Raw genomic sequence first — 27,927 nt, 5'->3', positions numbered from 1 at the left:
AAGCAGCAGTGCTACAAGACTGCCAACACTTTGTTAAAACCAGGGAAGTTGCTGCCTTAAAAGCAAACAACTTATTCTGGCAACAGTCCTCTAAGGAAAGGCAGGAGTATAACCCCTTCAGTCCTCCTAATGTTGAAGCAACAATCTCAAGGGTACCTGATTATATCAGATGTGTTCAGCAATGTGTTGAAAATTGGATAGGGTATCATTTTCATTTTCCTCTTCTATGGATGCCAGCACAAGAATACAAGGCTCATTACAAGTTGACTAAAAAGGAAGAGGCAGTAGCATGGTAGAGGCTGCAAAAGGTGCAAGGGTTCAGAGATCTAACTGACAATACCTTCTATAGTTACTACTACTTAGGACCCTACATTGTACATTTTTGCTCATATATTTTTCTATCATTCCACCCTTTTTCAATCCATATTTAAAGGTCTATGCTATTACTTTAATCCATTTTCCAAAGGTATATAACATTTCTTCTCGTTACTATATATTTAATTTGTTTTACATTACTTTCATAATTAACCATTGATCGGAAATATATAGTTGCTGAAACAGTCTGAAGACTGCAGATTTATCATTGCGGTCTACGTTGCTGAAACATTTAGAACAATGCACAAATCCTGTTGCTGAAATAGCTCGTAATTTTCATTCTAGATTCGATAGCAACAGGAAGAGATCATCAAAGGAGCTGTTACACTGGCCGCAACAACTACATTCCAAAATCAGCGTTGTCACAACCATTGTAACAACATTTTGCTAATGGAAGAACCAATTATCCTATTTTAGCATATCGGGTTAAGAATAGGATTTATAATGTAATTAAATGTATAATAAATGTCTCCTCTTTAAATAGAGGAGACATCAACATTAGAGGGGTAGACAGACTACAAGAAGGTCTAGCTGAAAGTAAAGGAACTTGAATCTTTTTGTAATATGATACATTGATAGATGAACAAAATATTGTTTTGAGTACTCCTTATTTCCTTTTTTTGGGGAATCATGTGAGAAGGAAAGGGCCCACCTTCCTCACAAGATTCACCCATTAATTTCTATAGTGTGTTAGGTGTTATTTTTTTCATTCATACTTTGTTAAATTCTGTTTGCTGAAATTACTTATGCGTTATTGGAATTCTGTATTTACTGCTGAAATTCTGTTTCTATTAATTATTGCATTATTTTCATAAATGCATTCATAGGTAATCATTGATTATTTTAATTGGTAATTTGGTTCACAGAGTGAGTTTCTGAAGCATGGTAATCAGAAACAGGTGCTGAAGGTTCCTGCTTGGGGAACAGGGTCTCGTTCTCTGTTATAGCACAATTAGTCTTTTCCTCTGCAGATTGATTTCTTTCCTAGATTGTTCTTTTTAACGTAATCCAGATTTCTTTTGATAATTGTTTGCAATAGAGAGATTGTTCTTGTTGTAACTTAGAGTAGAATTTCAGTTTGTTAAAGAAAGGTGTGATTAGTGTAATTGTTACTACAACTTTTCATTGCTTTTGGGATTGAGCATATACAATGTGTGATTGCATTTGAAAGAAACAGACTTCCCTGGGTTGACAATTCATGTAGCACTTGGTTGTTTAAATTAATAAGCAATTAAAGTGACCAACAACCATGTTATTGCACTCCTTTATATTTTTCACCTACACGAAACTTGTCAGAAATTCCTCTTGGAGTCAAATGATTGATACCTCTATGTATATGAGCTCTCCAATTTCATTATTATATAGTGGTCCTTCAGTTCCTGTTGGGTACCAGTAAATTTCTGGAACTTTTTCAGGAGCCACTCTTTCTCCTAGAGTTTCCACTTGGTCATCTGGTTTATCTGCGTCTACTATTCAGAGCATGACTTCCATGCGTGAAATACCTTTGGCATCATACCAATATGTTAACATGATATATGGTAATACAAGTAATCCTTAAGTAACCCTAACTAACATTTATTATAAAATTGGGGGGAAACCATCATATCCTCCCCCTGGAAAACAACCTATTGTCAGGTCATATCCTACGATTATAGGATAACCTCTTGCGGAAACTTATGCAAATTTTGGAAAGGTACCTCAAGTTGGTCCAAGTCAACCTATCATGTCTCAACCCTTGATTGGTAATCCTTACCCAGGAAGGAATACTATTTGGAACCCCTCTTATGCACAACGTATTCAAGTTACTCCACAAGTGCTTGTTTATTAGCATGTTCAACTTATTAGGGAATCTATTCCATAAATACATATTCAAGGTATTCCATTACCTGTCCAGGGGATTCCATAAACACCTATTCAACAATTTGTCTAAGGATTCCATAAACACCTACATAGCAACTGGTTCAGCAACTTGTCCAGGGTAGTCCTCAAACACCTATTTAGTCTACTATTCAAATTCAGAAGTACAAAATGGATAATTAGTTACTAAAAAAATGACTAAAATTTGCATATAAATGGCTATTTTTCGGTCAGTGACCAATAGTAGCTAATTTATAGTATCTTATAACACGGCCAACTTTTAGTCATTTTTAGCTTAATCATTAATTATTTTTCTCAATTTTGTTGTCTAGTAGTATATTTGGTCATTGATTTAGTCATTGCTTTGGTCATTGATTTGGTAATTAATTGCCACAATTAATGACCAAATATACAACAAAATATATCACTAAATGATCACCTAAGAAAACCAATTAATGACCAAAGAAATATGACTAAAATGTTAGTCGTGTTATAAGATACTATAAATTAACTATTAATAGTCATATATATGCAACTTTTAGTTATTGTTTGAAACCAATTAATGACCAAAGAAATATGACTAAATTTTGGTCGTGTTATAAGATAATGTAAATTAGATACTAATTGTCGTATATACACAAAATTTAGTCATCATTTGTAATCACAAATTTATCATTTTCAATAGTCATTTATCTTTTTGTAGTAGTTTCATATTCATTGTATAAATGACTACTTTAGTAATTTTTATTCATTTCATTTACTTTCATTAAGAATTGTTATAAGCAACTAATTTAGTCATATATTCATTTTATTTTTGTTCATCATTAATAAACATAAACTACTAATTTAGTAGTTTTAGATTAATTTTATGTGTTCATTATATATCAACATAGATTAATTAGTATGATTTTTGAACTAAATTTTAAAAAAAATGTCATTACAATGTATATGTTCATTTAATATGAAAACACATGGTTACATATGTTAATTACAATACTAAGTAATACCAAGTGCAACTATAAATAATTCCAACCACAAATTATATTATGTAAAATGTCAAGTATTACAATATGATTTTCTAGCTTAATATTGGTTGGAGTATAGTTTACACATGAAATATTGTTTCATCACTTCAAAACATTATCATTGTGTTGCCAAGGCATTGCAGGTGAATTCACCAACTCTGAACACTTGAATATCAGTGTCTATGTGTGATTCTTTTGCAGGATATTGGTTCTACGAGTGTCACTAGACCAATTCTCTTCTCTGTCTCTTTAATTTGCATTTTGTCGCTCTAGTGTTATTTTTCCCTTCTTTCTCCAATCCTTGCTTCTTACCATCAATACTATTTCCTTTTCTAGAAAAAAAATAAAATAAAAATAAAAATTACAACGCAGAGTATAAGACATGAAAGTTGATGAATACTAGCATATAAACTAAAGTAGACAATAAAGGATTTATACAATATATACCTCAACATCAGCAATATTGTTAATGTCATTTTTATCCATAAAAACAAGAAACTCAAACAAGTTTTCTTCAGTTGGGATAGTAGCCATATGACCTATATAAACAAAGAAAAGAAAATGTTACGAATAAACACAACGAAGCTAGAAATTTATACTGAGAATGCCTCATGATCCACTTTTGTCACTTGCATATTAAAAGTATGTGTTTGATGAAATGCTAATGCATGGTTTTCTGACCTTGAACACTATAGTTGCATGTTATGTGTTTAATGGGGATGGTGAAGCATATTTGGAACTTTTTTGCTAATGACAATCTCCAACAGGAAGAGCAATTGCCATTAAAATCTAGTGAAATGAAGATTAGAGAAAGTTGTGGTATATAGGTAATTTGTGCATTGATGCATAAGATGAATACCAATCAAAGATATTCTGACAAGAATGCTATGAGATGGTGACTTGAGGATGTCATGGGACTCTAAAGACTTTAGCATGTTGGACAAGTATAGGGATATATGGCAAAAAATATGCAATTATTTCTTTAACTCTCTTCTAAAACCATGACTCTTGGTAATGGTTTAATATCATCATTTGTTTTCATATAACTATGCCATCATTTCCTTTTGCATAAACATTTGTATGTATAGAATGATGGCTTGCATTGTACATTTTTTAGATGAAAGAGTGCTACTACTTATTAATTTTGGGAAAGAATGTCTCTAGGGTGAAATCCATTAGCTAATGATTCCACTAATAACAAGTTTGATTTAGACATCAATCGTGAATTTAATGCAATATCAAAAGCAGACTAGATTTTTCACATGGGCTATTTATTTTTGTATTCTTCCATTCAAACAAATACAATTTCATATTTATTGTTAAAGATGGATCTAGAGTCCTTTTGGTCCACATCATATTTAAATGGGAACAAAGATATAATATCTTTGTCTAAAATTGAATAAGGAACTGACCATAAGGCCAAATTTGGTAACAATCGATTGAGTCTGAGTCAATGCCCGAAGAGCCCCTGCAATGATTAATGTAACAAGAGGCATTTGTGTAATATTAATTTAGAATTGGTGTAAACTTAATATAAATATCCTTTCACTTCAAAGAAATTATTTAAACTTGGTCAAGGGCTTCAGGGAGGGTGAGGGTTTGTTATTGTTATCACTTTATGAAGCTCAAGTACTACAGTTAATGGTATTAATATAAGTTAATTGTTTCAAACTAGTTGATTGTGAGGATATGTAACTTCTCTGTCATTGAATGGATTGGCTATATTGGCTATATTATGTGATTAGAAAGGTGGTGTATATAAAGCATGGTTAACTATAGCATGACTTTGAAATGTTGGAAACATGTTCAATAGACTAGTAATTAGAGGTTGGGGTTTGCTTAATGTTAATGATCCAGATTTAAACAGGAACGCAACAAATTACAGAGATAACCATATACACAAAGATGCAGTGGAAATAATACTTCATTTCATTAATGGAAAATACTGACATATGCTTACAAACAGAAATGGCAATAAACTAGCTAGGGCGATGGTAGCTTATCTCTGAGAAGAGATGTGATGGCTACATGCCTCTGAACTGTTCTGAACTGTATTACAATGAGGCTCGAAGGCCTATTTATTGTTGAGAAACAATGGAAAACCCTTCACATACCGAAACCTAACCCTAGAAGATGAAACGCCAAATTGTGGGCCCCGTTTGGGTAAATTGGTACATCAATTTCCCGGGGTCGTACTTTGGCATACGATCTCCGTTTGACGCGTACGATAGCTCGTTAGAAAGATCTATCCGAGTACTACCACTTTGGGAGGCAACATAGGGCTTGGTCGCCCCAGAATTCCAAAAAAACGTCGTTTAGGGCCTCAAAACGACTCCGGAAGTTCAGGACCCGAAAAACTGCTAAAAATAGTAAACTGTGCTACAATTAAGGAAACTGAAAATGCTGAGAAAGACAATGGTGGGGGTCCAGGTGGACCTGGCAGGTGGCCACCAATATCCACCTGGATCATTCCTCCCCCCTTAGGAAGCAATGGTCCCCATTGCGTTGAGCTCCTCCATGAGATGAGGAAACCTCTGCTGAACTTGTTCCCTGGTGAGCCACTTGCCCTGCTGAAGGAGTTGGCCTGCTTTGACAACTCGATACAGTTGGATATGCTGTTGGCGAGTGTTCTTGATCTGTGTGTCCATGATCCGATCAGTTGCAGCTTGTTCCATGCAATCTGGATTTAATTCTGTGGGTTTGAGTTGTTCTGCAATGTCGGATGTGTCTAGCAATGGTGGAAAGTATGGCCGAAGGCGGTCCACATTGAACACTGGGTGCAGGCCAAGGAATGGGGGAATGCTGAGCTCAAATGCATTGTCTCCCATAGCCTTAGTAATGGTGTAAGGACCATATCGAAGTGGTCTCAATTTCCGATAGGCTCCAGTAAGGCGTTCCTTTTGCAAATGCAACCAGACTTTGTCGCCCACCTGAAACTTGTGTGGCACCCGGTGTTGATCATGTCGCTGCTTGTACTTGGCATTTGATTTCTCAAGAATGTCATGGACCTGCTGGCGAATATGTTGGATGCGCTCAATGAAGCTGGTGGCCTTATCTGTTTCGGACTGAAAAGGGCTATGGCCAGTGGAGCTGTGAAGAGCTCGGTTGTAGCTGTGCTGAACATAGGGGAGGCTCTCGTCCCATGTGCGTGGATGCTTTGAGTTATACATGCGCAGAATGTGCACAATCATCCTGTTGACAACCTCTGTCTGGCCATCAGTTTGAGGATGGAAGGCTGTGGACTTCGTGAGTTTGGTGTCCAGCATTGACCAGAGACTGGACCAAAATGTGCTGAGAAACCGACTGTCCCGATCTGAGATGATAGACTGTGGGATCCCAAAGTGCACCCACACTCGTTCAAAGAAGAGTTTAGCAGTGGCTTCTGCTGTGATATTCTTCTTGCAGGCCATCATAATGGCCATCTTTGAGAACCTGTCGACGACCACAAAAACACAGTCATTTCCATGCTTAGTGGAAGGAAGGCCTGACATGTAATCCATGGAGATGGATTCCCAAGGTCGACTAGGGGTAGGCAACGGGGTATAGAGGCCTTGCTTCTTAATGGTCGGTTTGGCAATGGCACAGGCAGTACATGATCGGATGTACTTCCCAACATCCTGTCGAAGATTCGGCCAATAGAAATAGTTTTGCAGTACTGCCACTGTTTTCTCGACCCCGAAATGCCCAGCAGCCCGACTGTAGTGTGCTTCCCAAATCATCTTGGCACGCTCGCTTGAAGGAACACAAAGGTGACCGAGGTGGCATAATAGGGCATCCTGGAGGTGAAAATCTGCAACCTGCCGACCCTCCAAGAGTGTCTGGTATGTGTGGCCGAATTCTGGGTCGCTTTTGTAGAGAAGTGGCCAATCAGAAGTCTCGTGCCCGCAAGAGTTGAGCACGGTGGTTAGCGCCATGATCGGTGGTCGACTGAGGCAATCTGCAACATTATTGGTGCTGCCCTTTTTATACTTGATATTCAAGTGAAACTGTTGCAGGTATGTAGACCACTTCTGATGGCGATCATTCTGCAATTTCCCTTGGGTCTGTATGAATTGCAGAGGTCGGTGGTCTGTGTGGATGACCGTTTCCTTCCCCAAAATGTAATGCTTCCATTGTCGGCAGGCCTGTACAATGGAATACATCTCTTTATCATAAGTGGGGTACTTCCGGACTGTGTCTGAAAGTGTTTCACTGTGATATGCCACTGGATGTCCATGTTGAGTAAGGACTGCCCCAATAGCATAGTCAGAGGCATCTGTCTCGACCTCAAATGGTTGTTGTAAATCTGGTAACGCGAGCACTGGTGCCGTGCAGAGGCGATCCTTCAACTCCCTGAATGCCTTCTGTTGAGATTCAGACCAAAAGAATTTTGCTTTCGCCCCGCCCTTGGTGACTTGACTCAAGGGCCAAGAAATATGAGAAAATCCCAACACAAACCTGCGGTAGAAGTTGGCAAGACCTAGAAAGCTGCGGAGCTCTGTTAGAGTGGTTGGAGAGGGCCAATCCCGAATGACTTGGACCTTGGCTGGATCGACATGCACCCCCTGTTCATCAATGATGTATCCCAGATACTGACCTCGGTCATGCCAAAAGTGCATTTCTCCAAATTGGCACATAGCTTGTGTTGCCGCAGTGTTTGGAGAACCTGTCGGATGTGGTGGAGGTGCTCTTCCCAACTCTGGCTGAAGATCAGAATGTCATCCAAGTATACTACTACAAAGGAGTTGGTGAATGGCCGCAAGATGTCATCCATTAGCCTCATAAAGGTTGCAGGAGCATTCGTCAATCCGAAAGGCATGACCAACCATTCGAAGAGGCCCTCCTTGGATTTGAAGGCAGTCTTCCACACATCTGAGGGTTCAATTGGTACCTGGTGATATCCTGACTTCAGATCGATCTTGCTGAAATATTTCGCCCCCTTTAGTTGGTCTAGGAGGTCATCAATCCGCGGGATCGGGTACCTATTACGGACAGTGATCTTGTTCAGCGCCCGATAGTCAATACAGAGTCTCCACGTCCCATCCTTCTTCTGTACCAACACTATCGGGCTCCCACAGGGCGAAGAACTCGGACGGATGTGACCTTTCTGTAGGAGCTCCTGAATCTGCCTCTTGATTTCATTGTTCTCCAGAACGGAGCGCCGATAAATTGGTCCATTGGGTAGCGGCGCACCTGGGGTCAGATCAATGGAGTGCTTGACTTGACAGTGCAGAGGAACCCCTGCCGGGGAGGTGAAGATGTCTTTGTACTCCTCCACAATCTTGTCCATTTGTAGCTGCCGTGCAGAGGGACCTCGTTTGGAGGCCGCGGCCACTGTCTTCTTCTTCCCTTGAGGGCGTATCATCAGGAAAACAAATTTCCTGGTTTTGGAAATGATCTTACTGCATTGTTTTGCAGTAATCAAAGAGATGGCGGCAGGTGGTGGTACCTCTGGTATCCTGAACAACTTATTTCCCAATGTAATAATAACAGCACGGGGCCTTGATTCATACACAGCATGTCGCTTCCACAAGTATGGTTGTCCTAGTAATACATCACAAACTTCAAGGGGAGCAATGTCACACAATACCTCATCCGTGAAGGGCTTGATGTTGTATGGAAGGCGACACTGCTGGCTCACGCGAAGATCTCGCCCTTGGTAAAGCCACCCAATGGTGTATGGTTGTGGATGTGCTGTGGTCGGTAAGCCCAACCGCTTCACGACCTCTGCCGAAATGAGGTTCTTTTGACTCCCGCTATCAACAATGAACTGTATCGGGGAGCCCTTGACCCACATCTGGGAGTGGAAGAGACGCTCCTCCTCCTCTGGATCTTCGGGTTCATTTTTCTGGATCTTTGCGGTAGCAACAGTGGCGCTGGGATCCGCATCAATGATCTGCTTCCCTTTTTCATACCCCTTATCGGGTTCTGACTCAGAGTCGGAACATGCATCTGATTCTGAAACCTTTAGCTCAGCCACCAGTGACTGTTTGGCCCGACACTCACTTGTGTTGTGAGTGGAGCTCTTATGGAACTCGCACCATTTTCCAGTGTCCTTTCTCGGCTTCGCGGCGTTGCTCTTTGCTTGCAGCTTCAGCTGGTTGTCTTGGGCTGTCCCGCCTTGGCTTTGTCCTTTGTTCTGTGGTTTAGGGGCACCTTTCCCCTGCTTTGGATTCGCAGATCCAAAGTCTCGCTTCTTTTGTTTAAACTTCTGCTCGACTTTGACGGCATACCGGTATGCTGCGCCGAGCGAGGGGATGTTTAGGAACTGTATTTCTTCCTGGATGTACTTGTGCAGGCAGCCACGGTATTTGAGTATCAAATGTTGCTCCGAATCCTTGATACCCAACTTTGTGCGAAGGGTATGGAAAAGATTGGTGAACTCCGGCACATCTTGGTCCCTTCCCTGCCGCAGCGTGGTCCACTTTATGTATTCATCCTCATAGCTTCCGACAGGGTAGTACTGCTCCTTGATGGCATCCCGGAACGAATCCCAGGTGGGTGCGGCTGAAAATAGTGAGCCAGTACTTTCATCCTTCTGCTCGCAGTAGGTTTCCCACCAGTCCTTGACGTGGGGGGCTGCTTTGAGAAGAGCAAAAACAATCTTTTCCCGACTCGAAAATTCATGAACAGAAAAATAACCCTCTAGCAGATTTAACCATTTATCTACGGCATCGGCGTCTATCTGACCCTCGAATATGGGGATTTCAAAATTAACTTGTACCTTAAAGGGTGTGGCGTTTCCAGAGGAGCTGCTGGAAGCCGATGCGCCGCTTCTGGGTAGCCGCTGAAGGATCTGCGCAAAGCTGTCCATCATCGCGTTCCGTTGTCGCTCGAGCGCTTCTTCGAGCAAGATTTTGATGGGATCTCCTGCCCCCTCGTCTTTCTTCTCGTCCGCCATGGGAGGCCGTCGGGATTTGCGAGGCTGGTCTTGCAAAGGTTCAACCAGTTCAAGCCCTAACTCCTTATATCCCGACCTTGTTGGGGACATGCAAAGAAAAACAGAGAAAAAGCAGACCGCTCTGATACCACTGATCCAGATTTAAACAGGAACGCAACAAATTACAGAGATAACCATATACACAAAGATGCAGCGGAAATAATACTTCATTTCATTAATGGAAAATACTGACATATGCTTACAAACAGAAATGGCAATAAACTAGCTAGGGCGATGGTAGCTTATCTCTGAGAAGAGATGTGATGGCTACATGCCTCTGAACTGTTCTGAACTGTATTACAATGAGGCTCGAAGGCCTATTTATTGTTGAGAAACAATGGAAAACCCTTCACATACCGAAACCTAACCCTAGAAGATGAAACGCCAAATTGTGGGCCCCGTTTGGGTAAATTGGTACATCAATTTCCCGGGGTCGTAACTTTGGCATACGATCTCCGTTTGACGCGTACGATAGCTCGTTAGAAAGATCTATCCGAGTACTACCACTTTGGGAGGCAACATAGGGCTTGGTCGCCCCAGAATTCCAAAAAAAACGTCGTTTAGGGCCTCAAAACGGCTCCGGAAGTTCAGGACCCGAAAAACTGCTAAAAATAGTAAACTGTGCTACAATTAAGGAAACTGAAAATGCTGAGAAAGACAATGGTGGGGGTCCAGGTGGACCTGGCAGGTGGCCACCAATATCCACCTGGATCATTCCTCCCCCCTTAGGAAGCAATGGTCCCCATTGCGTTGAGCTCCTCCATGAGATGAGGAAACCTCTGCTGAACTTGTTCCCTGGTGAGCCACTTGCCCTGCTGAAGGAGTTGGCCTGCTTTGACAACTCGATACAGTTGGATATGCTGTTGGCGAGTGTTCTTGATCTGTGTGTCCATGATCCGATCAGTTGCAGCTTGTTCCATGCAATCTGGATTTAATTCTGTGGGTTTGAGCTGTTCTGCAATGTCGGATGTGTCTAGCAATGGTGGAAAGTATGGCCGAAGGCGGTCCACATTGAACACTGGGTGCAGGCCAAGGAATGGGGGAATGCTGAGCTCAAATGCATTGTCTCCCATAGCCTTAGTAATGGTGTAAGGACCATATCGAAGTGGTCTCAATTTCCGATAGGCTCCAGTAAGGCGTTCCTTTTGCAAATGCAACCAGACTTTGTCGCCCACCTGAAACTTGTGTGGCACCCGTGTTGATCATGTCGCTGCTTGTACTTGGCATTTGATTTCTCAAGAATGTCATGGACCTGCTGGCGAATATGTTGGATGCGCTCAATGAAGCTGGTGGCCTTATCTGTTTCAACTGAAAAGGGCTATGGCCAGTGGAGCTGTGAAGAGCTCGGTTGTAGCTGTGCTGAACATAGGGGAGGCTCTCGTCCCATGTGCGTGGATGCTTTGAGTTATACATGCGCAGAATGTGCACAATCATCCTGTTGACAACCTCTGTCTGGCCATCAGTTTGAGGATGGAAGGCTGTGGACTTCGTGAGTTTGGTGTCCAGCATTGACCAGAGACTGGACCAAAATGTGCTGAGAAACCGACTGTCCCGATCTGAGATGATAGACTGTGGGATCCCAAAGTGCACCCACACTCGTTCAAAGAAGAGTTTAGCAGTGGCTTCTGCTGTGATATTCTTCTTGCAGGCCATCATAATGGCCATCTTTGAGAACCTGTCGACGACCACAAAAACACAGTCATTTCCATGCTTAGTGGAAGGAAGGCCTGACATGTAATCCATGGAGATGGATTCCCAAGGTCGACTAGGGGTAGGCAACGGGGTATAGAGGCCTTGCTTCTTAATGGTCGGTTTGGCAATGGCACAGGCAGTACATGATCGGATGTACTTCCCAACATCCTGTCGAAGATTCGGCCAATAGAAATAGTTTTGCAGTACTGCCACTGTTTTCTCGACCCCGAAATGCCCAGCAGCCCGACTGTAGTGTGCTTCCCAAATCATCTTGGCACGCTCGCTTGAAGGAACACAAAGGTGACCGAGGTGGCATAATAGGGCATCCTGGAGGTGAAAATCTGCAACCTGCCGACCCTCCAAGAGTGTCTGGTATGTGTGGCCGAATTCTGGGTCGCTTTTGTAGAGAAGTGGCCAATCAGAAGTCTCGTGCCCGCAAGAGTTGAGCACGGTGGTTAGCGCCATGATCGGTGGTCGACTGAGGCAATCTGCAACATTATTGGTGCTGCCCTTTTTATACTTGATATTCAAGTGAAACTGTTGCAGGTATGTAGACCACTTCTGATGGCGATCATTCTGCAATTTCCCTTGGGTCTGTATGAACTGCAGAGGTCGGTGGTCTGTGTGGATGACCGTTTCCTTCCCCAAAATGTAATGCTTCCATTGTCGGCAGGCCTGTACAATGGAATACATCTCTTTATCATAAGTGGGGTACTTCCGGACTGTGTCTGAAAGTGTTTCACTGTGATATGCCACTGGATGTCCATGTTGAGTAAGGACTGCCCCAATAGCATAGTCAGAGGCATCTGTCTCGACCTCAAATGGTTGTTGTAAATCTGGTAACGCGAGCACTGGTGCCGTGCAGAGGCGATCCTTCAACTCCCTGAATGCCTTCTGTTGAGATTCAGACCAAAAGAATTTTGCTTTCGCCCCGCCCTTGGTGACTTGACTCAAGGGCCAAGAAATATGAGAAAATCCCAACACAAACCTGCGGTAGAAGTTGGCAAGACCTAGAAAGCTGCGGAGCTCTGTTAGAGTGGTTGGAGAGGGCCAATCCCGAATGACTTGGACCTTGGCTGGATCGACATGCACCCCCTGTTCATCAATGATGTATCCCAGATACTGACCTCGGTCATGCCAAAAGTGCATTTCTCCAAATTGGCACATAGCTTGTGTTGCCGCAGTGTTTGGAGAACCTGTCGGATGTGGTGGAGGTGCTCTTCCCAACTCTGGCTGAAGATCAGAATGTCATCCAAGTATACTACTACAAAGGAGTTGGTGAATGGCCGCAAGATGTCATCCATTAGCCTCATAAAGGTTGCAGGAGCATTCGTCAATCCGAAAGGCATGACCAACCATTCGAAGAGGCCCTCCTTGGATTTGAAGGCAGTCTTCCACACATCTGAGGGTTCAATTGGTACCTGGTGATATCCTGACTTCAGATCGATCTTGCTGAAATATTTCGCCCCCTTTAGTTGGTCTAGGAGGTCATCAATCCGCGGGATCGGGTACCTATTACGGACAGTGATCTTGTTCAGCGCCCGATAGTCAATACAGAGTCTCCACGTCCCATCCTTCTTCTGTACCAACACTATCGGGCTCCCACAGGGCGAAGAACTCGGACGGATGTGACCTTTCTGCAGGAGCTCCTGAATCTGCCTCTTGATTTCATTGTTCTCCAGAACGGAGCGCCGATAAATTGGTCCATTGGGTAGCGGCGCACCTGGGGTCAGATCGATGGAGTGCTTGACTTGACAGTGCAGAGGAACCCCTGCCGGGGAGGTGAAGATGTCTTTGTACTCCTCCACAATCTTGTCCATTTGTAGCTGCCGTGCAGAGGGACCTCGTTTGGAGGCCGCGGCCACTGTCTTCTTCTTCCCTTGAGGGCGTATCATCAGGAAAACAAATTTCCTGGTTTTGGAAATGATCTTACTGCATTGTTTTGCAGTAATCAAAGAGATGGCGGCAGGTGGTGCTACCTCTGGTATCCTGAACAACTTATTTCCCAATGTAATAATAACAGCACGGGGCCTTGATTCATACACAGCATGTCGCTTCCACAAGTATGGTTGTCCTAGTAATACATCACAAACTTCAAGGGGAGCAATGTCACACAATACCTCATCCGTGAAGGGCTTGATGTTGTATGGAAGGCGACACTGCTGGCTCACGCGAAGATCTCGCCCTTGGTAAAGCCACCCAATGGTGTATGGTTGTGGATGTGCTGTGGTCGGTAAGCCCAACCGCTTCACGACCTCTGCCGAAATGAGGTTCTTTTGACTCCCGCTATCAACAATGAACTGTATCGGGGAGCCCTTGACCCACATCTGGGAGTGGAAGAGACGCTCCTCCTCCTCTGGATCTTCGGGTTCATTTTTCTGGATCTTTGCGGTAGCAACAGTGGCGCTGGGATCCGCATCAATGATCTGCTTCCCTTTTTCATACCCCTTATCGGGTTCTGACTCAGAGTCGGAACATGCATCTGATTCTGAAACCTTTAGCTCAGCCACCAGTGACTGTTTGGCCCGACACTCACTTGTGTTGTGAGTGGAGCTCTTATGGAACTCGCACCATTTTCCAGTGTCCTTTCTCGGCTTCGCGGCGTTGCTCTTTGCTTGCAGCTTCAGCTGGTTGTCTTGGGCTGTCCCGCCTTGGCTTTGTCCTTTGTTCTGTGGTTTAGGGGCACCTTTCCCCTGCTTTGGATTCGCAGATCCAAAGTCTCGCTTCTTTTGTTTAAACTTCTGCTCGACTTTGACGGCATACCGGTATGCTGCGCCGAGCGAGGGGATGTTTAGGAACTGTATTTCTTCCTGGATGTACTTGTGCAGGCAGCCACGGTATTTGAGTATCAAATGTTGCTCCGAATCCTTGATACCCAACTTTGTGCGAAGGGTATGGAAAAGATTGGTGAACTCCGGCACATCTTGGTCCCTTCCCTGCCGCAGCGTGGTCCACTTTATGTATTCATCCTCATAGCTTCCGACAGGGTAGTACTGCTCCTTGATGGCATCCCGGAACGAATCCCAGGTGGGTGCGGCTGAAAATAGTGAGCCAGTACTTTCATCCTTCTGCTCGCAGTAGGTTTCCCACCAGTCCTTGACGTGGGGGGCTGCTTTGAGAAGAGCAAAAACAATCTTTTCCCGACTCGAAAATTCATGAACAGAAAAATAACCCTCTAGCAGATTTAACCATTTATCTACGGCATCGGCGTCTATCTGACCCTCGAATATGGGGATTTCAAAATTAACTTGTACCTTAAAGGGTGTGGCGTTTCCAGAGGAGCTGCTGGAAGCCGATGCGCCGCTTCTGGGTAGCCGCTGAAGGATCTGCGCAAAGCTGTCCATCATCGCGTTCCGTTGTCGCTCGAGCGCTTCTTCGAGCAAGATTTTGATGGGATCTCCTGCCCCCTCGTCTTTCTTCTCGTCCGCCATGGGAGGCCGTCGGGATTTGCGAGGCTGGTCTTGCAAAGGTTCAACCAGTTCAAGCCCTAACTCCTTATATCCCGACCTTGTTGGGGACATGCAAAGAAAAACAGAGAAAAAGCAGACCGCTCTGATACCACTGATCCAGATTTAAACAGGAACGCAACAAATTACAGAGATAACCATATACACAAAGATGCAGCGGAAATAATACTTCATTTCATTAATGGAAAATACTGACATATGCTTACAAACAGAAATGGCAATAAACTAGCTAGGGCGATGGTAGCTTATCTCTGAGAAGAGATGTGATGGCTACATGCCTCTGAACTGTTCTGAACTGTATTACAATGAGGCTCGAAGGCCTATTTATTGTTGAGAAACAATGGAAAACCCTTCACATACCGAAACCTAACCCTAGAAGATGAAACGCCAAATTGTGGGCCCCGTTTGGGTAAATTGGTACATCAATTTCCCGGGGTCGTAACTTTGGCATACGATCTCCGTTTGACGCGTACGATAGCTCGTTAGAAAGATCTATCCGAGTACTACCACTTTGGGAGGCAACATAGGGCTCGGTCGCCCCAGAATTCCAAAAAAACGTCGTTTAGGGCCTCAAAACGGCTCCGGAAGTTCAGGACCCGAAAAACTGCTAAAAATAGTAAACTGTGCTACAATTAAGGAAACTGAAAATGCTGAGAAAGACAATGGTGGGGGTCCAGGTGGACCTGGCAGGTGGCCACCAATATCCACCTGGATCATTCCTCCCCCCTTAGGAAGCAATGGTCCCCATTGCGTTGAGCTCCTCCATGAGATGAGGAAACCTCTGCTGAACTTGTTCCCTGGTGAGCCACTTGCCCTGCTGAAGGAGTTGGCCTGCTTTGACAACTCGATACAGTTGGATATGCTGTTGGCGAGTGTTCTTGATCTGTGTGTCCATGATCCGATCAGTTGCAGCTTGTTCCATGCAATCTGGATTTAATTCTGTGGGTTTGAGCTGTTCTGCAATGTCGGATGTGTCTAGCAATGGTGGAAAGTATGGCCGAAGGCGGTCCACATTGAACACTGGGTGCAGGCCAAGGAATGGGGGAATGCTGAGCTCAAATGCATTGTCTCCCATAGCCTTAGTAATGGTGTAAGGACCATATCGAAGTGGTCTCAATTTCCGATAGGCTCCAGTAAGGCGTTCCTTTTGCAAATGCAACCAGACTTTGTCGCCCACCTGAAACTTGTGTGGCACCCGGTGTTGATCATGTCGCTGCTTGTACTTGGCATTTGATTTCTCAAGAATGTCATGGACCTGCTGGCGAATATGTTGGATGCGCTCAATGAAGCTGGTGGCCTTATCTGTTTCAGACTGAAAAGGGCTATGGCCAGTGGAGCTGTGAAGAGCTCGGTTGTAGCTGTGCTGAACATAGGGGAGGCTCTCGTCCCATGTGCGTGGATGCTTTGAGTTATACATGCGCAGAATGTGCACAATCATCCTGTTGACAACCTCTGTCTGGCCATCAGTTTGAGGATGGAAGGCTGTGGACTTCGTGAGTTTGGTGTCCAGCATTGACCAGAGACTGGACCAAAATGTGCTGAGAAACCGACTGTCCCGATCTGAGATGATAGACTGTGGGATCCCAAAGTGCACCCACACTCGTTCAAAGAAGAGTTTAGCAGTGGCTTCTGCTGTGATATTCTTCTTGCAGGCCATCATAATGGCCATCTTTGAGAACCTGTCGACGACCACAAAAACACAGTCATTTCCATGCTTAGTGGAAGGAAGGCCTGACATGTAATCCATGGAGATGGATTCCCAAGGTCGACTAGGGGTAGGCAACGGGGTATAGAGGCCTTGCTTCTTAATGGTCGGTTTGGCAATGGCACAGGCAGTACATGATCGGATGTACTTCCCAACATCCTGTCGAAGATTCGGCCAATAGAAATAGTTTTGCAGTACTGCCACTGTTTTCTCGACCCCGAAATGCCCAGCAGCCCGACTGTAGTGTGCTTCCCAAATCATCTTGGCACGCTCGCTTGAAGGAACACAAAGGTGACCGAGGTGGCATAATAGGGCATCCTGGAGGTGAAAATCTGCAACCTGCCGACCCTCCAAGAGTGTCTGGTATGTGTGGCCGAATTCTGGGTCGCTTTTGTAGAGAAGTGGCCAATCAGAAGTCTCGTGCCCGCAAGAGTTGAGCACGGTGGTTAGCGCCATGATCGGTGGTCGACTGAGGCAATCTGCAACATTATTGGTGCTGCCCTTTTTATACTTGATATTCAAGTGAAACTGTTGCAGGTATGTAGACCACTTCTGATGGCGATCATTCTGCAATTTCCCTTGGGTCTGTATGAATTGCAGAGGTCGGTGGTCTGTGTGGATGACCGTTTCCTTCCCCAAAATGTAATGCTTCCATTGTCGGCAGGCCTGTACAATGGAATACATCTCTTTATCATAAGTGGGGTACTTCCGGACTGTGTCTGAAAGTGTTTCACTGTGATATGCCACTGGATGTCCATGTTGAGTAAGGACTGCCCCAATAGCATAGTCAGAGGCATCTGTCTCGACCTCAAATGGTTGTTGTAAATCTGGTAACGCGAGCACTGGTGCCGTGCAGAGGCGATCCTTCAACTCCCTGAATGCCTTCTGTTGAGATTCAGACCAAAAGAATTTTGCTTTCGCCCCGCCCTTGGTGACTTGACTCAAGGGCCAAGAAATATGAGAAAATCCCAACACAAACCTGCGGTAGAAGTTGGCAAGACCTAGAAAGCTGCGGAGCTCTGTTAGAGTGGTTGGAGAGGGCCAATCCCGAATGACTTGGACCTTGGCTGGATCGACATGCACCCCCTGTTCATCAATGATGTATCCCAGATACTGGACCTCGGTCATGCCAAAAGTGCATTTCTCCAAATTGGCACATAGCTTGTGTTGCCGCAGTGTTTGGAGAACCTGTCGGATGTGGTGGAGGTGCTCTTCCCAACTCTGGCTGAAGATCAGAATGTCATCCAAGTATACTACTACAAAGGAGTTGGTGAATGGCCGCAAGATGTCATCCATTAGCCTCATAAAGGTTGCAGGAGCATTCGTCAATCCGAAAGGCATGACCAACCATTCGAAGAGGCCCTCCTTGGATTTGAAGGCAGTCTTCCACACATCTGAGGGTTCAATTGGTACCTGGTGATATCCTGACTTCAGATCGATCTTGCTGAAATATTTCGCCCCCTTTAGTTGGTCTAGGAGGTCATCAATCCGCGGGATCGGGTACCTATTACGGACAGTGATCTTGTTCAGCGCCCGATAGTCAATACAGAGTCTCCACGTCCCATCCTTCTTCTGTACCAACACTATCGGGCTCCCACAGGGCGAAGAACTCGGACGGATGTGACCTTTCTGTAGGAGCTCCTGAATCTGCCTCTTGATTTCATTGTTCTCCAGAACGGAGCGCCGATAAATTGGTCCATTGGGTAGCGGCGCACCTGGGGTCAGATCAATGGAGTGCTTGACTTGACAGTGCAGAGGAACCCCTGCCGGGGAGGTGAAGATGTCTTTGTACTCCTCCACAATCTTGTCCATTTGTAGCTGCCGTGCAGAGGGACCTCGTTTGGAGGCCGCGGCCACTGTCTTCTTCTTCCCTTGAGGGCGTATCATCAGGAAAACAAATTTCCTGGTTTTGGAAATGATCTTACTGCATTGTTTTGCAGTAATCAAAGAGATGGCGGCAGGTGGTGGTACCTCTGGTATCCTGAACAACTTATTTCCCAATGTAATAATAACAGCACGGGGCCTTGATTCATACACAGCATGTCGCTTCCACAAGTATGGTTGTCCTAGTAATACATCACAAACTTCAAGGGGAGCAATGTCACACAATACCTCATCCGTGAAGGGCTTGATGTTGTATGGAAGGCGACACTGCTGGCTCACGCGAAGATCTCGCCCTTGGTAAAGCCACCCAATGGTGTATGGTTGTGGATGTGCTGTGGTCGGTAAGCCCAACCGCTTCACGACCTCTGCCGAAATGAGGTTCTTTTGACTCCCGCTATCAACAATGAACTGTATCGGGGAGCCCTTGACCCACATCTGGGAGTGGAAGAGACGCTCCTCCTCCTCTGGATCTTCGGGTTCATTTTTCTGGATCTTTGCGGTAGCAACAGTGGCGCTGGGATCCGCATCAATGATCTGCTTCCCTTTTTCATACCCCTTATCGGGTTCTGACTCAGAGTCGGAACATGCATCTGATTCTGAAACCTTTAGCTCAGCCACCAGTGACTGTTTGGCCCGACACTCACTTGTGTTGTGAGTGGAGCTCTTATGGAACTCGCACCATTTTCCAGTGTCCTTTCTCGGCTTCGCGGCGTTGCTCTTTGCTTGCAGCTTCAGCTGGTTGTCTTGGGCTGTCCCGCCTTGGCTTTGTCCTTTGTTCTGTGGTTTAGGGGCACCTTTCCCCTGCTTTGGATTCGCAGATCCAAAGTCTCGCTTCTTTTGTTTAAACTTCTGCTCGACTTTGACGGCATACCGGTATGCTGCGCCGAGCGAGGGGATGTTTAGGAACTGTATTTCTTCCTGGATGTACTTGTGCAGGCAGCCACGGTATTTGAGTATCAAATGTTGCTCCGAATCCTTGATACCCAACTTTGTGCGAAGGGTATGGAAAAGATTGGTGAACTCCGGCACATCTTGGTCCCTTCCCTGCCGCAGCGTGGTCCACTTTATGTATTCATCCTCATAGCTTCCGACAGGGTAGTACTGCTCCTTGATGGCATCCCGGAACGAATCCCAGGTGGGTGCGGCTGAAAATAATGAGCCAGTACTTTCATCCTTCTGCTCGCAGTAGGTTTCCCACCAGTCCTTGACGTGGGGGGCTGCTTTGAGAAGAGAAAAAACAATCTTTTCCCAACTCGAAAATTCATGAACAGAAAAATAACCCTCTAGCAGATTTAACCATTTATCTACGGCATCGACGTCTATCTGACCCTCGAATATGGGGATTTCAAAATTAACTTGTACCTTAAAGGGTGTGGCGTTTCCAGAGGAGCTGCTGGAAGCCGATGCGCCGCTTCTGGGTAGCCGCTGAAGGATCTGCGCAAAGCTGTCCATCATCGCGTTCCGTTGTCGCTCGAGCGCTTCTTCGAGCAAGATTTTGATGGGATCTCCTACCCCCTTGTCTTTCTTCTCGTCCGCCATGGGAGGCCGTCGGGATTTGCGAGGCTGGTCTTGCAAAGGTTCAACCAGTTCAAGCCCTAACTCCTTATATCCCGACCTTGTTGGGGACATGCAAAGAAAAACAGAGAAAAAGCAGATCGCTCTGATACCACTGATCCAGATTTAAACAGGAACGCAACAAATTACAGAGATAACCATATACACAAAGATGCAGCGGAAATAATACTTCATTTCATTAATGGAAAATACTGACATATGCTTACAAACAGAAATGGCAATAAACTAGCTAGGGCGATGGTAGCTTATCTCTGAGAAGAGATGTGATGGCTACATGCCTCTGAACTGTTCTGAACTGTATTACAATGAGGCTCGAAGGCCTATTTATTGTTGAGAAACAATGGAAAACCCTTCACATACCGAAACCTAACCCTAGAAGATGAAACGCCAAATTGTGGGCCCCGTTTGGGTAAATTGGTACATCAATTTCCCGGGGTCGTACTTTGGCATACGATCTCCGTTTGACGCGTACGGTAGCTCGTTAGAAAGATCTATCCGAGTACTACCACTTTGGGAGGCAACATAGGGCTCGGTCGCCCCATAATTCCAAAAAAAGGTCGTTTAGGGCCTCAAAACGGCTCCGGAAGTTCAGGACCCGAAAAACTGCTAAAAATAGTAAACTGTGCTACAATTAAGGAAACTGAAAATGCTGAGAAAGACAATGGTGGGGGTCCAGGTGGACCTGGCAGGTGGCCACCAATATCCACCTGGATCAGTAAAAATGAAGTTGTTCACTAAATCTCGTTTCATGTGCTTGCAACCTGCATGTGGAGTTTGATGCTGGCCATCAAGTAGTTACTAGTGTGCTTAGAGGACTGGATTTTCCTATTTTTTATGTTTGGGAGAGTAAACTATAGGATTGTAAAGTGCTAGATCTTGGGGTGTTGTTTGAAGCATTCATGCAAGTTGATTAGTGAGTTACAACAATTTATCCCCTCATTAATTATAAATTGGTGGATTGGACCACCAAACCATCACATGGAATAGAGTGGAGGGTGAATGGAGCCGAGATGTCTTTAAAAACACCTTGATCTATAATTTTTCCTTCAGGGAAGGCACCATCATAGTATTCTCCAATCATAATATGGATGCATTTTTTTTCTTTGTAAAGGCTTTCCACCTGAACAATGAAAACAACTAGTTGGTGGAGTGGTGACAGGGTTACCTTAGGTTTTGCACGACAATGGAAACAACGTCTGAAGAGTTCATATCATAGACCCTTTTTACCAGTTTCTAAAGAATATAATCCTCAGTAACAGGGGAGCTTGTAGGCATTGTCCAACCAGTATATTATATCGATAAGAGACTCCCAATTCTAGTACAATTATACAAAAGAAATGATTGCCAAAAAAGTACGTCAATGACTGCTCTTCATAGCTAAAAGACACATTGTATTGAAGTTATTCATTTCTTGCTATTTTTTCATCTATTGTTGGTATTTCACATCAATGGAATTTCTCTACCACAATATGCATGGATTATGGTACCCATTTTCAATGATTATGCAACCACATAAATTGGAGTTCAAATTCTCAATAGAATTTTATTAATAAAGGACACATAGATGTAAACAATAATAATTAGCCTTGATAGTTAAATACATAAATTTTATGAAATTCAATATAGTAGAACAAGTTAGACTAGTATAACAAACTTTTAGAATGATTATATACATCCATTAATATATACTCTATCCATATTACTCTTGGTCTCCAGGAAGTAATATAGGTTTCATTCCAAGCTTGTAACTAATGCATTTTGGTCCACCTACTTTTGCAAGAAATTTGACTTCCACGTATGCATAGGAGACATTGCTTAATTGAAACTAACGATGTAATGGAGGCATGAAAACCTTTGAAGATAACATTGAAATGTTATTTTGTCTCTGAGTCTATAAAGGATAAAAATGGTGACACTATAGACCAGGAAGTTGTGTTTAAAATAAAACCACTACAAGTGATACTAGCATGTGTTTCTAAGATTTTATTTGAATCCATGGGATCAACATTTGAATGTTCACTAATCATTAAGTATTTTCTTAACCTTAATCTTGAAAATTTATGGAAAAGATCATAAGATTGGATTCCATGTTAAATTTTTGTCTTGATTATTGCAAGAGGTAAGTGTTACCAATTCTGTGGCATTCAAGGAATTTATTTTTCATGCAAGGGGAGACAATGTTAGTATCCTAGTGAAATGACAGTTTGGAAGTTTCAAATATCCACTATTGACATATCGGATGCCCTTTTCATGATCTTGGCTAGTGAAATTTGTGTGCTTATGATAGACTTAGATTGGAGTAATGTCTTCAACATGAAGGAAATTGGTTATAAATTATTGAAGACAATGATAGGACTATCTACCAAAATAAATAAAATTGGTATGTAGGTGTTACTTGGGAAAGATGCTATTCATGAAAAATTATTTCAAGGATCTTCTAGCTCTACAAAAACATATAGTCTCAACAACCATTAGGTTGGCAATTTTCCACTAGATTTTATATTATTAATGCAATAGCTAATGACACAACATGGATTGACAGAGGTGTGGATGAAAATTTTCAAAAGAAATAATGTGCCTAATAACGTAGAATCTAATCCCCATTGTTTTATATGTGATTGTCACTCACATTCCCTAATACATACCTACCAAAACAACATCGCTATATCATCGTGGGGAGCGAATATTTCATGAGGGACAAAAAATAACAACATTATGTTCTCCCACATGGTAGCAAAGGACAATTTTCAGAGTTAATGTGCAATTGTTATTTCAGTCCTATACAAGATTGGATGGACAAATCCTGTAGTAGTTTATGTCAATACCTACATGTGTTTGAACATTGAAGGTATTACTGATTTGTGGGTATCCAAATTCCTGTTTGGCCCAATAGTGATAGAGAACCCAACCTATGAACAATGGAATTTTGATGTTTTATTATTTTGCATGATGAATAAGCATAAGGGAAGAAAACATTGGATTGATGAGGTTCTAAGGTTGCTGCAATGGCTCATTGATTTCAGGTAGCACCCTCATTTTTCACATGCCTTTACTGCATAAACTCTTGAAAAATGGACTCTAAAATTAAAACATGCAGGAGCTTCCAAGTCTCCTTAACTTTCTTATGAAGATTCATATCCCTCCCATTCTAACTTCATTATATTTATGACTTTGTAGACTCTTTTATTTTCTGCCAAATCTTTGGTAACTTGGCTGATAGAAAAAGTTGTGTTGTAAAATGTTGTGACTATGTAGCTCAAAAGACTCACCCTTCTTAGGAATTATGTAAATAGAACCCGCTAGCCATTAGAGCCACCACTTCAACAAAATTTTCCAATACTTGAATGTACCTTGGACCATTTTCAAACTAGACTGCAACGATAACAAAATCCTTAGAACATTGTCCCATATGACGTAACTTCAACTTCAAACTACGATATTTTTGGGGTTGGCACTTTGATAAAAAAATCATCCAAATGACAACACAAATACTCTTCTTCTTCAACATTGTGCTTTTGGATATGACAATGGGGCTATCTTTCAATATACATAGAGCTATTTTGACTGGCTATGCAAAGTTTATTTTGTTGTGATCATATCACTGTGACATAGAAATGCATTCTCGCCTACTTAAAAAGGCCAAAAATCATATCTTATTAATTTCAATTGTTTAAACATTGAACTTACGAACTAAGCAATTTAAGGGTCGATAATTTTTAATGGAAAAAATATCTCATGGTATATGATCGCATTCCCTTGGTGGTGATCAGTTTGAGTCAACAAACTCAACAAGATGTGGTTCTCAAGCTTACAATGAATTCATATTTTCAATTGGTGATAGAATAACTATGTTCCAATATCCAAAAAATAAGTATATAGCCAATGCCCCCTTATAGATTGTATTTGAATAATGGCTCCCACATAAATCCTTGTTTGGAAGCTTAAAATCATGTTTATTAGAGGAAGGAAATAATCTTCAAGACCTGTAAATTTTGTATATGAAGCCTCATTTAAAGGAACCCATTTGTTGGCCTTTGGAGTTCTCTATCCATAACTGATTTGTTAGCCTCTACTATCTTCTGATACACTATGATGGTCTGCTCGTTTTCATGTATTTCTTTAGTTCAAATTTATTATTGATGTGCTTCTATGTAGGTAAGAGAAACATATGCCCATAGAATATGATTCTTATTGATGCAATAAGTTATCGGAATGCCAAATTTCTGAATAATTTCTAAAATTTTGTCCACCTATGTCTTGAATAATTACATTTTTCAATATTTTGTCCACCTAGGTACGTTTTGTACATTCTAATTTTAGAGTCCATTTTTCAATAGTTTATGCAGTAAAGGCATGTGCAAAATGAGGGTGCTACCTGAAATTAATGAGCCAATGTAATGACCTTAGAACTTCATCAATACAATGCTTTCTTCCCTTATCCTATGTCATCATGCAAAGTACTAAAACATCAAAATTCCATTGTTCACAGGTCAGGTTCTCTATCACTGTTGGGCTGAACATGAATTTGGATAATGATTGCTCTTCATAGCTAAAGGACACATTTTATTAATCTTTCTAAAAAATATTTGATAATGCCAAGACCAAACCAAGTCCATAACTAAGTGAATCCCAAGGCCTTCAATGAAATTTTGATATTTCTAAATTTCTCAAGCTCTTGAGTCTCCTTAACCTGCCTATGAGGATTCATATCCTTCCAATTCTAACTTCATTGTATTTATGACTTTGTAGACTCTGTTATTTACTGCCAAATATTTGGTAACTTGGCAGATAGAAAATGTTTTGTTGTAAAATTCAGTGACTATGTAGCTTAAAAGAGTCACCCTTCTTATGAATTGTGTAAATATACCCAAGTAACCATTAGAGCCACCACTTCAACAAATTTTTCCAATACTTGAATGTATCTTCGACCTTTTTCAAATTAGACTGCTACGGTAGAAAAATCCTTAGAACATTGTCCCATATGATGGTATCTTCAACTTCAAAATACGATCTTTCTGGAGTTGGCACTTTAATAAAAAATCATCCAAATGACAACACAAATACTCCTTCTTCAACATCATATTTTCGGATATGAAAATGGGTTTATCTAGCAATATGAGTAGAGCTATTTTGACTGACTGTGCAAAGTTTATTTTGTTGTCATCATATCACTGTGACATAGAAATTCATTCTCACCTATTTAAAACGCCAAAAATCATACCTTGTTAATTTCAATTGTTTAAATGTTGAACTTACGAATTAAGCAATTCGAGGGTTGATATTTTTAATGAGAAAATAACACATCATATACAACCACATTCCCTTGGTGGTGATCACTTTGAGTCGGCAGACTCAACACGGTTTGGATCTCAAGATTACAATGAATTCATATTTGCAATTGGTGATAGAATAACTATGTTCCAGTATCCAAAAAATAAGTTTACAACCAATTCCCCCTTATAGATTGTATTTGAAAATAAATAAACCAAATAGAAATAAATAAATTAGAATATTGCTCCCACAAAACTCCCTATTTGGAAATTTAAACTCCTATTTATTAGACGAAGGAAATAATCTTCAAGGCTTGAAGATTTTCTATATGAATCCTCATTTAAAGGTACCCCGCTGTTGGCATCTAGAGTTCTCTATCCATAACCGATTTGTTATCCTCTACTATCTTATAATATACTAGGAGGGTCTCCTCATTTTCATTTATTTGCTTCAATTCAAATTTATTATTGATGTACTTATATGTAGTTAAGAGAAACATATGCCCATAGAATATGATTATTATTGATGCAATAAGTTCCCGGAAAACCAAATTTCCAAATAATTTCTAAAATTTTGTCCACATATGTACATTCTATGCTTTCCAATTTTAGAGTCCATTTTTTAGGATTTTATGTAGTAAAGGCACGTGAAAAAGAGGGTGCAACCTAAAATCAATGAGCCAATGCAACAACCTTAAAAATTCATCAATACAATGTTTTATTCCCTTATGCTTTGTCATCATGAAAAATAACGAAACATCAAAATTCCATTGTTTGTAGGCCAAGTTCTCTATCACTATTGGGATGAACAGGAATTTGGATACCTGCAAATTAGCGGTACCTTCAATGTTCAAACACATGTAGATATTTACATACGGTACTACAAGATCTGTCCATCCAATCTTGCATAGGATTGAAATAATTATTGCCCATTAACTCTAAAAATTGTCATTTTCTACCATGTGGGAGAACATAATATTGTTATGTTCTGTCCCTCATGAAATATTTGCTCCACAGGATGATATAGCGATGTTATTTTGGTAGTTCTATATTAGGGAATGGGAGTAGTCTACGGAGGCTGTAGAATGGCCCCTTTTCCGGCACCGGCCGGAAAATCGTCCGGCTCTGATTGTCGATAAACTCTCCATCCTCCACCACCATCTCTCGGCTCCGCCCCCTCTTTCTCCGCCACCCTCCCCTGACACCATCTCTCGGCTCCGCCCCCTCTTTCTCCGCCACCCTCCCCTGACAGCCTTGACATTCCCTGACAATGAAAATCCGAATGCATGCATTCCCTGACAATGAAAATCCGAATGCAGTTAAAGCCCTGACATCCCTGACCGATCAGCGACGAGCTGGAATTCATGCGGGGAGTATTGTTCGAAATGGTCACGCGCGCGATTCCATTTTGCAGCTCACTTCCCGCTCTGCAGTGGCTACACCCTGGCTGAAGATATACTGCAACAGAGTTCGGAAATTGACTTCACAGTTTCAAAGCTTTCAAATGCGCCATATCTATTCTGAACATAATTCTCACGCGTATTCCCTAGCCCGGGCAGGCTATAACAGTACTTTTGTAGATCAATGTAATAGTGTAGAGCGTGAGATTTTGCAGAGGTGCAGAGACCCAGAGTCTGCGAAGAAATATGTTCTGGAACAAAGCTGTGACGGTTACCATAAGACAAAATATATTCTGGACACCATTGAATGCCGTTTACCTGAATCCTACGAGACTGTCCGAAACATGTGTACAAATATAAGTAAGAAGATGGGAAGCTGTTGGGTACGGAATAATAACAGAGTCTTGGCGTCTCTCCTAGGGTTATATTAGGTTTCTGCATCCCGGCAAAGAAGCTAGGTTTCTTATTTTGACGGTTGGTTTTTTTTCTCATTTTGACGGATTCTAGGGTACACTGTTATTGTAGTTGCTCACGAGGCAAACAGTTTTAAACACATGCCATTTGTTTCAAGTAGTTGGCATTGGTTTTGATTTTTTATTTCGCTCATAAATTGTTTGAATAACTGAGACCTTTTGTGCTGTCCTATCTTCCCACTGAAAACTTGAAGGTTATTATGGGACTTGAACTTGGATTGATTGCATTGGTTTTGATTTTTTATTTCGCTCATAAATTGTTTGAATAACTGAGACCTTTTGTGC

This window comes from Pinus tabuliformis, chromosome 2_1, assembly GCF_031772625.1.
Source record: "Pinus tabuliformis cultivar Carrire ecotype Pingquan chromosome 2_1, CPIR1, whole genome shotgun sequence".
NCBI lineage: Eukaryota > Viridiplantae > Streptophyta > Pinopsida > Pinales > Pinaceae > Pinus > Pinus tabuliformis.
The sequence above is the reverse complement of the archived record's forward strand: the minus strand, read 5'-3'. Positions refer to the sequence as shown.